The sequence below is a fragment of the Manduca sexta genome, chromosome 10, assembly GCF_014839805.1.
Source record: "Manduca sexta isolate Smith_Timp_Sample1 chromosome 10, JHU_Msex_v1.0, whole genome shotgun sequence".
Lineage (NCBI taxonomy): Eukaryota > Metazoa > Arthropoda > Insecta > Lepidoptera > Sphingidae > Manduca > Manduca sexta.
Window position 1 is genome coordinate 8268215 of NC_051124.1, and position 17189 is coordinate 8285403.

At 33.2% G+C, this 17189-nt stretch overlaps 1 protein-coding gene across 1 annotated transcript in view; it reads left to right on the forward strand.

The window, feature by feature from the left end:
* The first annotated feature begins 542 nt into the window (after nt 1-542).
* The window catches only part of LOC115455815 (cGMP-dependent protein kinase, isozyme 2 forms cD4/T1/T3A/T3B), a 189474-nt gene continuing 172827 nt past the window's right edge, over nt 543-17189 (forward strand). The window contains exon 1 of the mRNA XM_037437123.1: nt 543-923. The gene's annotated coding sequence lies outside the window, so the exon portion shown is untranslated. The remainder of the gene's footprint in view (nt 924-17189) is intronic.

Consider the following 17189-nt stretch of genomic DNA (forward strand, 5'->3'; position numbering starts at 1 on the left):
TCTCTTTCAGTGTCCAGTGTAAAGCATAGGATTAGCAAGTAATATATTGCATGTCCAATAAATCAGACGCACCGGGACTAATGTCTTTAGTACTGTGATTGATCAATGACCACCTGGTGCGCAGTAGTGTATTAGTATTAAGAGCAAAATTTACTGCGCCATCTAACGTCTAGTAGCGGGTACAGTATTGTAAACTATTTTTTCTCGGATCGAATATTCAATTCATATCTTTGATAAATAGTTGTTTCTAAGGGTGCTTTTTCTTTAAATAAAATATGTCTGCCTAATGAATTATTTTGGAAATATGTAATGAAATTGAATCAAGTTGCAACTGAATACCAAAATTTTGTTTGTAGATTCCATTTCAAGGCACTTATGAAAATATTTTGTTGCCACCCAAAGTCGGCTACCGAATTTAATAGCAAAATAAAATGACGTAAAGTACGTCTTCATTCATTCATTATTCACATCGCGTCGCGTTTTTATTTATTCCATAATACCGCTTATCGGAGCATCATGTCGGAGCGTACCTAACTACCTACCGTGTTTCTGTTAGTTGCCATACGGGCAGCGCGCTGGCTGCTCGTATCTGTTGCTGTTCGTGCGTGCTGCCCTCTGTCGGCGTCCGCTGCCGGCCCGCCTGTGACCTTGGAGCATCGGGCCGCGCCGTTCATTGGCCGCGTGAAGCCAAGACGAGTTACGTTCCTCGGCTCACTTAGCTGCCCAAACTATGCCTTTCGGTGACAAAATTCAGCACCGCGCCGGGAATGCTCCCGTGCGTCCCTAACTACCGCGGTGACACCGTACGTCGCCTGTCAACATGACATGACATTAAGACAATCGTGTTTATAACCTCACTGTGAAATTGTATTTATCTAGTGCAATGAACGTTGGAAAAATGAAGATACTACGGGACAAATTAGGTGAGTGATGTGTCTACGCACGTTTTTAGGTTATGTAATGCATTGTTTTGATGTGATGCCCGACGCGACGCGACGTGCCGAGTTCCGTCGCGAGCGGAGACATGAAACGGTTGATAGTCATTTATATTACAGCAGACAAAGACGTGATCTCTGTGCAGATTCTAAAAATAGTACACAGTGTAATGGCGGTTAATCAGCAGTTTGTTCTCGGTTTAAACTCTGTTGCCACTATTTTACCGGACCGCTCGTTGTTTACCGTCGACATTTATGACAAACATGTATTTTTGTATTAATTAACGTTTATGAGCCGACTGGTAAACAACTGCTTCAAATGTGAATAAATCAAGGAAATGCGAATGAATAACAACTTTGATTAATGACGCACAGTTGCTATAACACTGTTTGACAAATTGATTCATTCAAGTTAACTTTCTTTGATACTTTTGTACTTTCGTCTCTAGTACTTAGTACATAGTTGCCCAATCTCTATTTTACCTGCAGCTTAATAATTCCATTACTTCAATCTTTTATTCACCAGCTTTTTCTTTTAACCCAGCAAAGTATACATATATAAAACCTATTCTAGACGTGAGCCGAAGGTATATAATCCCCTATGTTTCCAAAAACCTACTCCAGTCTTCACACGTTTTGGCTCTCATGTGCAGTTTTATAAGCCATCGAAATTTTATTTAGTAGATTTTTTTTTTTCGTAAATAAATCGCTAGATCATAATCGTGGCTACTGCAATCGTGCCAAGTTCCTGATTTGCCAGTTTATAATAAATCATAATTTACCGTAAGAGCCAAACATTAACTATTTTTTTCCAAACAATAAAGATCGAGTGCGGAACATTTCATGCGTGTATTTATAAAGATGATTTATCGAGTTGTCAAAATATCGAGTAAAGAGTTCATAACTATCTTTTATTATCGAAGAATGGAGTAATTTGCTCATGAACACATTGGAATTATTTAAAGAACGAACGAAGTCTGTGTTATAATACTTTTGTATGGTCTATAAAGTTTATAAACTAGAGTTAACTATAGAAACATAGCTACCTAGGTATCTAGTTAGACATGTACAGTATCAAATTGCATGATACGTACCTAAACATTTTTCTAAGTAGCAATTATGTTGAAATATAAGTGGCAATTCTTTATAAAGTTCAGTCAGGTCAAAATATGATTCGTAAACATAAGTTCACGGTTGCATCTCTACAGTGTGGGGTAGAGATGTAACTAAACTTTGTAAAAATTTTGATGAAGCCTTGACACATGTTATTGAAATAATGCTTATAAAGTTTCATTATTCTATAGTGACCGGTGGTAAGTTTTTACCGCATATCCAAATCCGTCTGCGAAGCAACTAACATTATATACAATTTGTATTCGACCAATTTTAATCTTCTTGGAATTAAATCCAAGACGTTCTTACACGATCCAATTACGCAGTTTTCATTATCTATTTCAAGCTAATTACGCTGATGGGCGAAACATTTTTTCCACGTGTACCAACTATAAATTCGCAACTATTTCCAATCAAACATTAGTCTATTAATCATCTATGTAATTAAACCTTTGTTTTTGTCAATTCCTATCGAATAGATAAAAACGTCCGTGGACATGTATTACTTCACGCTTACATATCTACAATAATCAAATATAAGGATTTTTATTGGGCCCTATCAGTCACCGTAAGATGTTTTATCATTACCAATTTTTCCATTCTTAATGCTACAATATTATAAAGCATTTATCCGATAGTTTTCGCATCTAACATGTTATTGATGAAATATATCGAATGTTTTGTAGCTTGAATTAATTTTGATCGAATAAACTAACTAATTCCACGCCGATTGTACATCCCAAGACATTAAAGTTCCAATTACGTTAGAAATATGAATATTAACTGTTCTTGTTGCGTGTTTTATCATTTTGTACACAATTATGCGACCTTGAAATATTATATAGGAAGTTACCTCTATGGTTACGTTTGACACGATACGCAGCAAATCAATAAATGTATGATGATATACTATCGTCCTCTCTTTTATCAACTTCGAACGGCAGCTTTGATGTCCGATCCGATATATTTTTTTTTATTTATACGGTGTATTTAATTCTATATTGGTGATGTAGTTAATGTTCTTAACTACTTATATTTCATAATAATTACTACGTCATACGTGTTCATCTTTCCTGTGATAAAAGTTCAATAGTCTACGTATTTTAAAATGTAGCTTATATTATGTTAATCCAGAATATGGTCTATGTGTATGCCATATTTCATCTAAATCTGTTCAGCGATTGCTGTGTTTATTTCTTAAAAAACATATTTAAAGTTTTTACAAACTGGTTTTTATATTACTATTACGTACGATTATTTACTCATTTCTATTTCCGTAAGTCATTATATTAAATATCCTTTTCCTTTCGCGTCTAAAATCGCCTAAATTATTATATTCTCAAATTTTTTTACGGATCGATTGTCTATAATATTAAATTGGCAATTAATTATAAGGTGTTATTTTTAAGAGTACAAAATTAGTTGACCTCGGCGATACACGAAAATGGCTCAAAATTATTAAACGAGTTAATGTATTTATTCTGATAAAAAGACAATGCTGGCAAAGAGACTAGATATAAATATGGTAGCGAACTTTACTTTACTCCTGTTGGGTATCCTGTTTTACGATAAGAAGCAAAGTTAAAATCAAAGAACATAGCTTTGATTTATGTTAATTATAAATTCGAAACTTATAATTAAGATTAATGCTCATTCTATAAATTTAAAATTATTAATTTATAATATATCTTAATCAATGTTTGTGAATGACGAAAATCTAATGAACATAGTTGCAATAACAAAACTTAAAATCAAGTAACATAATTTAAACAGGTTAATATTTAAAATTAATATTTCTAATTCCCGGCTCAGAACCCACAATTAACTATCGATGACTTTACAGTAATTATAAACAAAATTATGTATGAGGTCAGCTTAATTACTTTAGTAAAAATAGCCTTTATTGCCGAGACACACTACACTAGTATGAAACTGACTGCTGCTTTAACTTCAGCAACTATAAGTTTCCTAGTCTAGTGTTTCTCAGCAACAAGTTGACAGCCTCAGCCCGATGCCTAAACCATCTTTGAAACAAAAATGGAAAAGAAATAGCGTTAACATTTGCGGTTTAAAATTGAATTGAATTAAATATAAATGTACGATGTCCGTGCCGTTCGAAGCAAAACGTTTAACGTATTTATGTTTCAATAAAATATATCATATCGTTAATTGGAAATGATAATAATATTGAATTCTCGTTTCAATAATCTCGTTGGGTTGTTTGCTAACCGCAGTATATGAATCTATTTGTTATAAAAAGGTCAACTTAGTTGTTTTGACCGCTGATATTGATATTAAAAATAGATGGGCGATTTTATTTGGTATCAAGGTCTGTTGTGCAGTTAACGATGCGTTAAAAATAGATTGAAGCGGTTATTTCGACTTAACAGCTACTTTTGATGACATCTGTCGTATTAATAAAGACATTAAAATCGCGTCGTTAGTTGTTGGTGTTAATTTTGTTATTATATGTAATTGTGTAGACAAGTGACTATTATTATTCAAGTGATTTGTTGAAAGGTTTCTTTTACTTATTGCGGCTTTCCGTTACAGAGTCAATGAATTATTTTTATTCAATGTACTGTCTCTAGAAATGTCTTGTTTCTGTATCCACTAAAAAGTTATTGTAACTGTCACATTTCGTTTGCTAAATTCAAAGAGTAACAAAAAATCATATTGATTCCTTCATTACCAATCCAAATACATGACTGAAGCTGTTTTGGCAGATCCAAATACGGCATCGCCTACTTTGCTTTGCCATTCGATTACACCACAGTTTAGTGTTCTAAACACACGTTCCTAGCCCGAAAAAAACTATAAAGCAACCTAATTTTTCTTTCGAATGGCACCCTAAGTCGGCATGCGGCATGAATAATGCAACTATGCAAAACGTGTAATGTATTACTTCGTCAGTACACGTGATTCGGATAAATAACGACCATTCGAGGTACTAACGTGTGTCGAATGGCGAACTGGTATGGTAAAATATTTTTATACAATCGATATTGGATTAGGAAATCCATTATGTGGTTATAATCGGCTCGTAAAACTTTCATGTCGCTGTCGTCTATTGATTCGAAGAAATTTTGTGCATCGTCTGACTATTCGCACGTTGCACGCAAGCAACAAAGTCGTTGGAGTCCCGTATGTTAAATAAATCTGTATATATACGACTTCATTGTCTGTTGTCGTAGATATTGTTACAGTTTGAAGTATTTTATAGAAACTGTTATTATTCGGCTTTACGAAATATAATTGTGGTCAGATAGCTTTGTTTCATTTATAGATTTTCTCTAATTATATTCTCATAAATATTAATTTATGATAAGCACAATATTTCATTAACGTGTCTTTTCAATCATGTTAAGTATAAGCTATGTAGACAATAGGAATTTTATGTGCACAACTGCTTTTTCTGTCGAAATTACACCTTATGTCACATGGTGTAGAAAGGTTGTCAATGTCTCAGAATGACGAGCACATTGCAATTTCATAGAATACTTTATAATGTTGCAGTGTATACGTGGTGCTACCATCAGGCAAACGTTTAAAATTTATTTATAAAATGCATAAAACAGAACACAATCAAATATATTTATCAAAAGATTTTTAATTATTCATATCTAGATTGTCTTCCTTAATTAAAATACGATTGGTTACTCAGTCGTTCAGTGCTATAGATAAAAATGCTAACATTCTGCATAATTTAGCCTTTTAAAATACATAAAGTGTTGATTATATTGCATAACATCACATTTACACTTTACCTAGACATTTTATATATCACGAGCAATGTGTTTAATTAATACATAAGTATTCTAGCTGTATATGTTATATAGCTATATCTATTTTAGCTTTGTTAACTACAATCTAAAGCTGCGTATGAGTTGATTCTGGTTCTAGAATTTTAGCTAGACTTCCGCTTTAAGTAATGCTAATTAGACAGTTAAAGTTAATGGCATTTGTTAAAAAGGCGAATTATTAGACATTAAATTGTATTTAACACAATGCTTATTTAGTGTTACCTCGCGCTACCCGCTTAATCATATGTCAACATACGTATGGTTTAGTATTTACTTTAAACCAAAACACATAAAACGGCGTAGATAGAAGAAAGCAGAATACTTGGTATCGCAGATAATTTCATTTATTAGTTTTCAATTTTTTTATACATATTTGCACGGAAAAGTGATTCCACTGGACCATGGTAAGTAAAGTGGGGTCGAATAAAATGTCGACTGATGAGAGATGATTACCCCTCGACAGTCGACACAATTATGCCGGCCTGTTAGAACTGACACAGGCTGATCCCGGAACGCGACACACTTACGTGGGCAACTATGGCGGGTTTTATATCTTGCGTGCCGTGGTCGCTATCCGGGTGGATATAACATATATCCTACCACCAGCAAAAATTATAAATAAATACTTTCAATAGAAGATTCTATTTTTGTGTCGAATTACGTAATTTGCAGAGAACTAGGTGTCTTATTGATTAACAGGTTCCTTATAAGACGTATTGCGCATTCTTATTTGATACATTTTGTTATGTTACTGTTAAAATTGTTCAAATGCAAATGCAATATTTTATTGCTCATAACTTGATAATTCTGTTAAAAGTAGCGTAAACTGTATAACACCAGTAGTTACCTCTCCAGTTTATATAGATTTGCATTTAACGTCTTTACGTGCGTTTTACGTCTATACATATTATAAAACAAAGTCCCCACAAGCTGTCCATCTGTATGTGATCGATTTTCTCAAAATTTACCGAATCGATTTTTATGAAATTTGGTTTGGAAAATTGGAATGGAATTGGAACTTTATGGGCTATATTATCCCGCTATTTCTATCCCGGGACTTTTATCCCGGAAAACTCCTTCACGCGGGCCTAGCCGCGAGAAAAAGCTAGTTTATTATAAATAATTCAAGAATAATTCTTTCAAGATGTTTCTGTATTGAATGGAGTTGATTTGGTACTCTTGTTCGATTCGTTTTGTAACTTGTATTATTCTTCGGTTAAGGACATGTATGATTCAAACCAGTTGGTGTGACCTCGTTGTTAGAAGAAATGAAGCGATGACAAATATGGAAATGAAACCCTAAGTTAACGTAGTCTTTGTTGCTCAATATAATATTACTAAAGGTAAAAGTAAGTAGTTATTAAAGATAGTGATATAGATAAGAGTTTGTAATAAGGATCACATTTTTTAAATTAAGCAATAAATAAACCAATACGCTTACACGTATTTATGTATAACTAAAACTGTTTTAACCGTCTTCAAAAAAAGGAGGTTTTCCATTCGGCTGTATATTTTTTGGAATTCGCATTTATTTACTCCTTGATTCCTGCTTTGCAATGAGAGGGACCTCATGAACATAAAAATTTAAAAGCAGTCAGTTCGAGTCTTTCATGGCAGGATATATTCCTAATTTCAACAAATCATAATTAGAGAGCTTGTCAAAATATTAGAATGCTTTGCTGGATCTGACTTATAACATCTTTAATATTTGACTTCACAGTTAGCATACCACTACTGATGAAGTTGCTATGTCAAAAGGACACTGTTACAATGAAAATTCGCTTAATGTTGTCGAAAATATTTAAGTCGCGTAATGTATAGCTACAGTGGTGTCATTGTAATGCCTGGGCCCGATGTTAGGAAACACCAGATCAGATCGTGTCAAGCTCAACTCAGCATACTAATACGTTTATTGCAACTAATCGTACTATTTCAATCCAATTAGAATGTATGGATACATTTTTAAAAATTATTCACGTACGCGAATAATTTTGCAATTCGCAATGATCACGGTCGCGTGATCTTTTGTAAGTCCTGTTCCTTCTAATGTTGCGAAGACGAAATTTCGGACACGTTCGATGAAGTTTTACAGAGCGGCTAACACCACGTTCTGCTTCGCATTAATGTTAAAATACGATTTACATTCAATCGGATTCGCTAAACTTGTTATTATGTGCAAAACACCTTTGGAAATACCGTCAGTATGAATGAACTGCGGTCGCCTTTGTAGGACCAGTTTGTGTATTCAGCTTATCTACTTACTTTCTTTGCTCTCAGGCTGTAATGGAAGCTGTAATTAGCGGGAGTTTTAGATAATGACTTGGTTTATTTAGTATTTTATTACATCTCGCGGCGGACCTGTTCAGTTTAATGAAATTACATGCTCTACGTCGAGTTTATCACGAAGTTATGGGTAAAGTAAAGCCACTTGATAAATTAGGTTTGATGTAGCGGCAGGTTTCCCTCTTATAAAGTATGTCGCAATATTTTTATCCTGGCTCGGTTACTTAGCTCGACTTAATCTAACTTGACTGGAAACGCAGTGCAATTCAATAATGATAATCAATAAAAGGTTCTTATTATTTTTCTTATTGATCGTAATTATACTAGACGGCGAATTACTTGAATACGTGGCAATCCCAAAACATGACTTGCAAATTGCAGTAATGCATCACGAGGTTGTTGTAGTCTTATTTTTAATTCTTTAGAAGCGACTAACCGTTTTATATATTATTAATCGCTTGAACTTCATCAGTTGTTATTGACATCTTGAGATTTATCTACTGTTCATTGAGGACTCTTGTGCAATGGGTATGCTTCATATTGTCTTTTAACTTTTCTTTATCGCTCAGCTGAGGAACGGTGCTGCCCTTTGCAGTGTTTATAAGAAGTCAGGCCCTTTTTGCATAAATCTCTGAATAGAATCGTTTTTTTTTTAGTATAACTGTCATCCCTAACAAATAGCATGAATACGTTATTGCATCAACCCGCTGCTATAATGACCTTACGTCTATAATTATTGAAGACGTCGCAAGAATATTGTTTCATTCTGACATCATATTTCATCGAAGGAAAAGGATGTGTCTAACCATCGGCATGTCGATGGCTGCAAGCCAGCTATTCAGTTTCCTACATATTCAATAAAAATAACAGAACATATAGAAAGTATTATCTCACCAGAGGAAATTTTGCGTGCTACTGACATTAACATACTGTTATCTGCGAATTTATATGTACCATTAATCGTACTTCAGTTTTATGTATACGAAATCTCCGTTCGGAAAGTTTTATGTCGCTTTAAAAAGTATTTGAGTTTTATTTTTCTTCGCCTAGCCATAATACACGTTTGTATGGCATCATGCCAGTTAGACAATGTTTAGTTTATCTACCTGTAGATTTTGGCTTTCATTCCGCATCATTTCCGATAGGGCTATTAATTTCTATGATTTGACGCCACAGAGGTACCCGATTGATTGATGTTATTATTGTTATTTAGCCAAACAGTTGGCCAGAACATAACGTCAATACATATAACAGAGAGCTATTTTAATTATAAACTGCGGAAGACTTTCGAAGGTCGATTCTGACTAATAGAAATCATATGGGAATATAAAAAAATATGAGGAAATTTTAAAATAGTGAAGTTTGAATACTTTTTGCTTGGTAGACTCGTTGTGAACAGTTTTAAGTATGGAATGGTGGAACTAGATATACTATGATATTACCACTGTCTTACCAAAGCCGAATAAAGTAACAGATTTATTGTTGTGTATCGGTTAGTACTCATCTATCCCTATTAAGTGAATATTTACCTGATTCCCTCGATTTTTGTGTAATTAATTTAAAGATATTTCCAAAATAACTTATTTAATAATCATTTTGATTCTTAACCACTAGGTCTTTAATATTAAACGCCTTGTTAAAGCGATACTTTTCATTAACATATTCATATATTATACGGAATATACTCATAAATGCAACGTGCAAAAATTATTTGTACAACTTTTTTAGCACTAGCAAATGTTCATACAAGACTTGATAATTCCAAAGCAAACACTTTTTACCTATTAGATGTTACATTGTAAAAGGATTTTATTGTTGTCAAATATATAGAAGCAGAATTTAAGTTATTCCAGACTGAAATATAAGCGGCAATCGCTCATTGTGTTACTCGTGACAATGCAGAACATCTATCATCCTTAAACTACATTAATAGTGACAGGTTACCGTCATGACACCACTGTCGAACCCCTGTGGCTTTGGTTGAAATATTGAGGTGTTTAGTGTATATCCTTAGGGGTCGTTCTAGTATTACGTAAGGGACCGTTCAAGTATTACGTAACGCTATTTTTGAAGATTTTTGAGACCCCCCCCATGTAACTAGCCGTAATGTTTTACAAGATCCCCCTTCCTCCTTAAATTGCGTTACGTAATACTTGAAAGGCCCCTTAGCAATAACTGTGGACAATCTTACTAATATTATAAAAGTGATAATTTGTAAAAATGTTTTGATGTTTGTTAGAAGTAAACGCAGAAACGACTGAACGGATTTGAAAAGAAATTTGTCCACTCATAGACCATGTCCTGGATTAACACATGGGATTTTTTTTCCCGGGAATTGGCTTCACAGGGAAATAATTGAAATTCAAATAGATAGATCTGTGGTCGTATCGATGGCGTAATGGAACGCTACAGTGATTTCGGTCCTTTTGTAATGAGAAAAGTCTTTCTCGCAGCCGTGAGCAGCACTTTGAGTGTAATAAAAATTGCTTTAGATTTAAGATATTAGATATAGGTATGCTTATTGTGAAATATGGAAATATGGTTTATAGACTTATTGCTGGTGACACAATGAGCAATAATTTGTGGACAAATATTTGGTGTCAATGATATTTAAAGGAAATTGTTTAGCTTAACAAGATAAACAGAGTTATAAAGTCCAAATTACTTTCACCACTTCAAAAGAGATGAAGTACCGAATAGACAGAGAATCACCAATTTAAAAACAATAAATTTTTATTGTTTCGTTCAATCGTTGGTATCAACAAGTTCTCGCAATAAAATGTTACTCCTTTAAACTTTCTTTGATGTTCTATTAGAAACGATATAGCATTCGTAAACATCTAGTACCTATTCAAACAGTACAGTCCCATAAAATAGGTAATTTATCAGCTACAGCTTTGAACACTTTGTTTATTTCACCGAAATGTGGTGACGCAAATGTTTGTATAGTCTGAATCTTATCTAGAATTTACCTAAGGAGTCTGCTTCTATCGCCTTATTATCATTACGAGTGATGTTTGAGCACATAACAACAAGTTCAAATCACTGACACGTGAGATAAACAATGTGATAATTCCTTTATACATCACGGACTGAGAATATTTTCCATTACTTTTATTTCGACGACCACAACGTCTTTTCGGTTTCGGATTTGATTATTAGGTTTGGCAACGTGATGTTGGGTATTCTACTGTAAAACCAGAGTCTGGAATTAGCTTGGCAAATGTCATAGTCCTTCATAGTATAAGACTCGATATAGCTTGAGATGTGAGTGTGATACCACCTCTCTCTGCCCATAAAAAGGCATGATATATGTGTGGCTTTCGGGTTTAAGACGATTGAGAGGTTTTGAACATTCGTTCTAGAACCTGTATAACGCTCACTGAACATAAATCAAAAAACCAGTCAACACACTTATTAGCGCACTCATTTTTGGACTGAATTTTAATTAAATCAGTTTTGTATTTTTGTTTTGTTCTCACTCCTGATGGAAGTGTATTGCAGTAAAAATTAATATCCACTACCGAATGACTGTCAGCCTGGACGGCCAGCAGATTTCTGCCGGTTTTTTGTTGGGTTTACATAGTGCGCGCTAGTTGAACCCGGAATGCAAGTTGGGAAGTAAGACATTATGATGGGTTTTTATAATGTACAGTGATTGTCTATTCATTCTTATACTATTATGAGTTAAAATAAATTCGTTTAGTGTAATATTAAAGTCATTTTTGACTGAAAAAATGGCTCTTCAATTCAATGTATTTTATTTCTTTAATAATTTTTTCTTTAATATATTTATAATTTTCATTCTCAAAATATATGGTTTGTTGTTTCTTACTTTCGAAACACTGGATCAGGTAGGGCATTTATTTTTCTTTTATCCTTATTGATTAAATTAACAGCATTGATTCTTCCGTGAACTATTACATTTAAAATAAGAACACACACCATTTCATAACTCTCTCTGTAACCCTTTAATTGCGTACCGACTTTTCAAAATCATTAATCTGCCACAATATATTGTTATCGATGCAATTTTAAGTCATGACCTTTAAATGAAACGTGAGATATTCCACCTCGACCGTACGTATTAAAATTCCACGTGTACTGTTACGTCACATACTAGTTTATAGTAGACTTTAGGACGGTAATGGCGACTTGTTTTAATTGAACTAATCGTAGCATACAATGGAGTTTGTACCTTAAAACTTGAGTCATGTTTGATGGTAAACATAAAGGTTTAAAAAGTTTACTGCGTTCAATATCTAGTATTGTTTTCCTGTTTCTGGACATTTTAGTAATGTTGATTAAAGGAAAATCGTCCGTAAGTTTGTTATAGCTTGTATTTTGCTGTTTGGGGATTTTAATGTTAAATTTAGTAATGGTGGATTACATGCATTTTTTACATTTAGATATAGCATAGATTTAAAACAATAGACACTACAATCAAAGTATTATGTCGAGCAAATTGATCATGTTATTTACAACGTAGGTTAAAAATAGAACATCGTAAATAGTTACTTAAAGAGCATTGTCTTGTAACTTGTTGATGTTAACTCAAGTACTAAAACAAAGTCCGTGGATCAAGAATGGTAGGAAGTTGGCACTTATTGCGAAATAACTTCGCCTTTGAGACGTACCAAAGAGGCTATCAGAGATAAATTTAATGAACTGTTAGCTGAATTATTAAATGCATTTGCGGAGGTGTTCAAATATTACAACTATTTAGATATATTTTAAGATTTATGTAAAACCCACAAACGTATTAATCGCCTTTCAAAATCTGTTGCCAGAAATATGTTTAACATTATTTCAATTTTCATATCTAGACTATCTTGACATTTACCGCCTCTGTGCAAATAAATAGAGATAAAACCCGCAGTAGCTATACATCAAATGTGCGAACGAAAATAATAAAAAAAAAAATAATCAAATCTTCGACCTGTCTGTGTTATTATTAGATACGTAACGTACAAAATATGTATGGAAGAACCAGATTGCAATCTTAAGATTTCAAATATTTTTAACGCATTTTTTATACAGGCATAGAAATGCGACCTCTGTGAACCTAATGGTAAGTTGAGCAAGTCCAATAGAATATCGACTGACGAGAGATAATTAGCCCTAGAGAGTAGACACCTCTAGGGCTAATTATCTCTCGCCAGTCATGCCTGTTGGAACCGGGATATACACAGGCTGATCCCGGAACGCGACACGTATATATGCGACTATGGCGGGTTTTAACCCCTTGTGTACGGTGGTCGCTATCCGGGCGGATATATAATATTCTACCACCAGCAAATGTATGATGTTTAAGCGTTACATTTTATATGTTATAGTATTTATTAACTTGTAACCTTTACTCATGGCTCGTGAAAAAATAATTGCTTCCCAAACATACATTTGTTTTTCTTCATAAACATTCAACTCGAACCTTGATTGTGATTAATTTGCATCGACAACACTTTGTCACTAAGTATTGGCAGAAGCTGCTAACATTAACTCGCAGTTAGTGATAATTATTTAAATTTCGTCCTACATAAGACACGGTACACTTCGTTCACAATCGTTATTGTTTTAAAGTTTATATGTGGGTTTACGTATTAGCTCTTAATTAACTACACTTTCTGTAAGCAATATATATCATATTATCACTCATTCATTCATGGTAAGTCATTGATTCAGTACCTTAATTTAGACGACTTATAAGAATATTGTTTTCTTTGTTTTTTTGCTGTCCCGCAACCTTTCCCAGATAATATATTGAAATTATGATATATCTATATGTTAAAATTAATTTTAAAACGTTCAGATTACAGACTATCTAAAAAATACATATCTTAACATTACAATCTTCAAATCTACATCATAAAACTTTACGCTTTCATAATATTTGGTAATATAACTAAGATTTATCATTATACATTATATACTCAATAAAAATATATAGATTTGTTAAAACTCGGATTTGTTGTTACATGCAGTCTGACTTAATCATACATTAACCCTCGTCGTGTTCAACGCCTATATTATAATTAAATGGTTATCAAATTTAATATTTTTTAACTTCGTCGAAAGTAATGTAAGTTTTAAGCTTAAGAATTAAATTAGATGGTAGGTCTGGGTATCTGTGGAGAATTTTATCTATGCTAATGTTCAGTAATTGACGTCATAATATGACTCTTCATTGCTAAAGAAAATTAGCTGATCTACTAAATTATTGTAGACGTTTTGTGTAGTGTACTTTTAACAAATTTATTTGTTTTACTGTGTGGCTGTGAGTAAGAGAGAACTCCAGAATTTTATATTTTAATTAACGAGCAATCAACTACATACTATTGATATATTATTATGTTATGACTTCTTGTCCTATCAAATTGTACCAAACCGATGTCAGTATATTGTTCATTTTGGCATTGCATTTCTAAATGAAATCACATAATTATCTTCTTGAAAATAGCGCTTTACAACAGTTACTTATGAAAATATTTTTTTCAAAGACATACCTACCCAGGTCGCTGATTTAATTAAGGCCCTAGTTTTAGCAGATGTCCTAATCTTACTAGACTATCTAATACTAGCTTATAGTCATTTACGCATTTTTCATTTATAGATTTTTATGTTATAATTTTCTCCCAACGTTTCGAAGACCTCCCGTGACTATGAAAGGTGTAAAGTCTGGAAAATAGTTTAAATTCAATGTCTAACATTTGCAAAACCATAAGAATTAATTATTTATCGAAGTCGTTGAGAGTCAATCAATACTTTAATGTCACTCACCCAAAGGTGATACCATCTATACAATTTTATTCTGGCAAGTTTACGCACGTGTTTTGAGGTCAACGACCCGAATAAATGGATGTTTTAAATTCAACGAAATCTATAATAGAAGACATGTAATTCACAATAATAGTACATTATTTAGTGCCACATTATTATTAACCATATTTTATACTCAACGCAATTGCAAAATCTTTTAAATAAGTAATTAGAATATTATAAGAAAAAGTTAAAGTTATACAATTAAAATTAGTATATGTGGAACATAATATTTAAATGTGTCCTTGACTAAATATTTAAATCAACATTTTACTTCAATTCTTTTTACAAACGCCTTAACTGCGGCCTGGTTTCTATTTTTAGTCAATTTACATTAGCATTAAAACGCGCATAAAATTAATGGCTTCTTTAAAATATTGTGTGTACGTTTTTTAACGGAGATCTTCGCTAATATGACTAGAACGGAAATCTTTACGATTATGTTGTTGTTTTTTTATTGAATGACTTCTGTTCGCCTAATGGTACGCGATATAACCGCCCATAAACAGTCAAAACGCCACCCAACACCTTGAATTACAAAGTGGTATTCCACTGCGTTCGCCATCCAGAGATGAGGTGTTAAGTTTTATTATGTCCAGTAGTTACACTGGCTATTATGTTAAAGTATGTAACAACATTAGTGTGTAATAATTAAATATAATATCTCCAATCTTCATAAATATTTATTTAACATTCTAGATGTCGCAAATTATGTCTTTCACTCATTCGTGTAGTTCATGTTGATTGCTTTTCACTTGATTATTAAATTGCCTTTATTATGTTCATCTGGACACTACTGCCTCGGTACGGCAGCGCTCTGAGGTTCTGGGTTCGAATCGCGGGTCGGGCAAAGTGATATTTGGGTTTTTCTGCTCAGTATCAGCCTGGAGTCTATAATTTGTGCCCGAAATGGCGATAGGCTCGCCCCTATCACATCATGTTACGGAACACACTTGGCGAAAAGTGGGTGCCCTGGTTGCGCCTATGCATACCCCTCCAGGAATAAATGCGTGATGTTGTGTGTGTGTGTGATCTGAACACCAATTTCAATACAAAACTTCTTGTCTTTATTTTAGTGCGTGCGGTGTGTTCGCGTGAAAACTCTTTATCTTTTTACTGTTCGTGTTCTTGAGTACATCATTTAGCACTTTGGGCAAGAAAGTAAATTCTGGTAGTTCATTAAAGGATGATCTCGTTTCGCATGCGATATTTTAGACGGACAATTAACAACTTTTTAGCAGTGGTACTATGGTTTAAAATGGTTTGAAACTTAATGCACGCGTTAGACGATGTATTATTAAAAACATTTACCGAAGCAAATCAAGTAAAAATATTATTACCCAAAAGTAAATTGTATTAAAATCTTTCGAATAAAAATATTATTCCTAATTATTATTTCTTCCTCTTAACCTAATAACTAGTACTTATGACTAACATACAATTACTTTACTACGTGAAACTTGCAAAAAAATTATCCTTGTTTTAAATAGTTTGTATTAGAGTTGATGGATATTAAATTCTTCCTAAAATACCACACAGAAGCATTTTAACTAATAAATGCCGTCTGTAATATTGCTGCATAAAGATTTCATCTTGGTTCTCGAGGCATGGTGCGAAATGCTTTTATAATTGAAGCCATCAGCTGAATTGAGAGGCGCGTCGATAAATGACGTAATTTTAAAGATGACATTTTGCTCCATATTAAAACTTTAAACATTGTCAGAGTGTTATACCAAATTTCATAAAAATCCGTTTAGTAGATTTTGAGAAAATCAATAACATATAGACAGACAGAAAAGGAGACTTTGTTTTATAATATGTATAGATGTGAAAGTATATGGGAACCTTTGTATGTTTGTAAAACTAAACGTAGAATCAACTAGACGGATTTGGATGAAATTTGGCACATCGGTAGACCACGCATGGACACACAGACTACTTACTGTTTATCCTAGTAATCTGCTTCCAATAGAAAATTATGGAATTGTTTAATTAGAAGGCGCTGGTGAGAAGCGGTAAAGTCATTTGATTCGGGCGAAGCCGTGAGCAACACCTAAATACCTATATTATTGAGAAACAACATTATTAGTGCATAGTATTTTTTGCGTTTTTTCGATGAAAAAATATCTCCAAATAAAACATACCTTTTATATCTCATAACCCTAATGGTCTTTCATATGCAGTATCGTAAAATATCTTAATAAGTTATGTTCAATACAGGTAGCACATTTAAAATTGC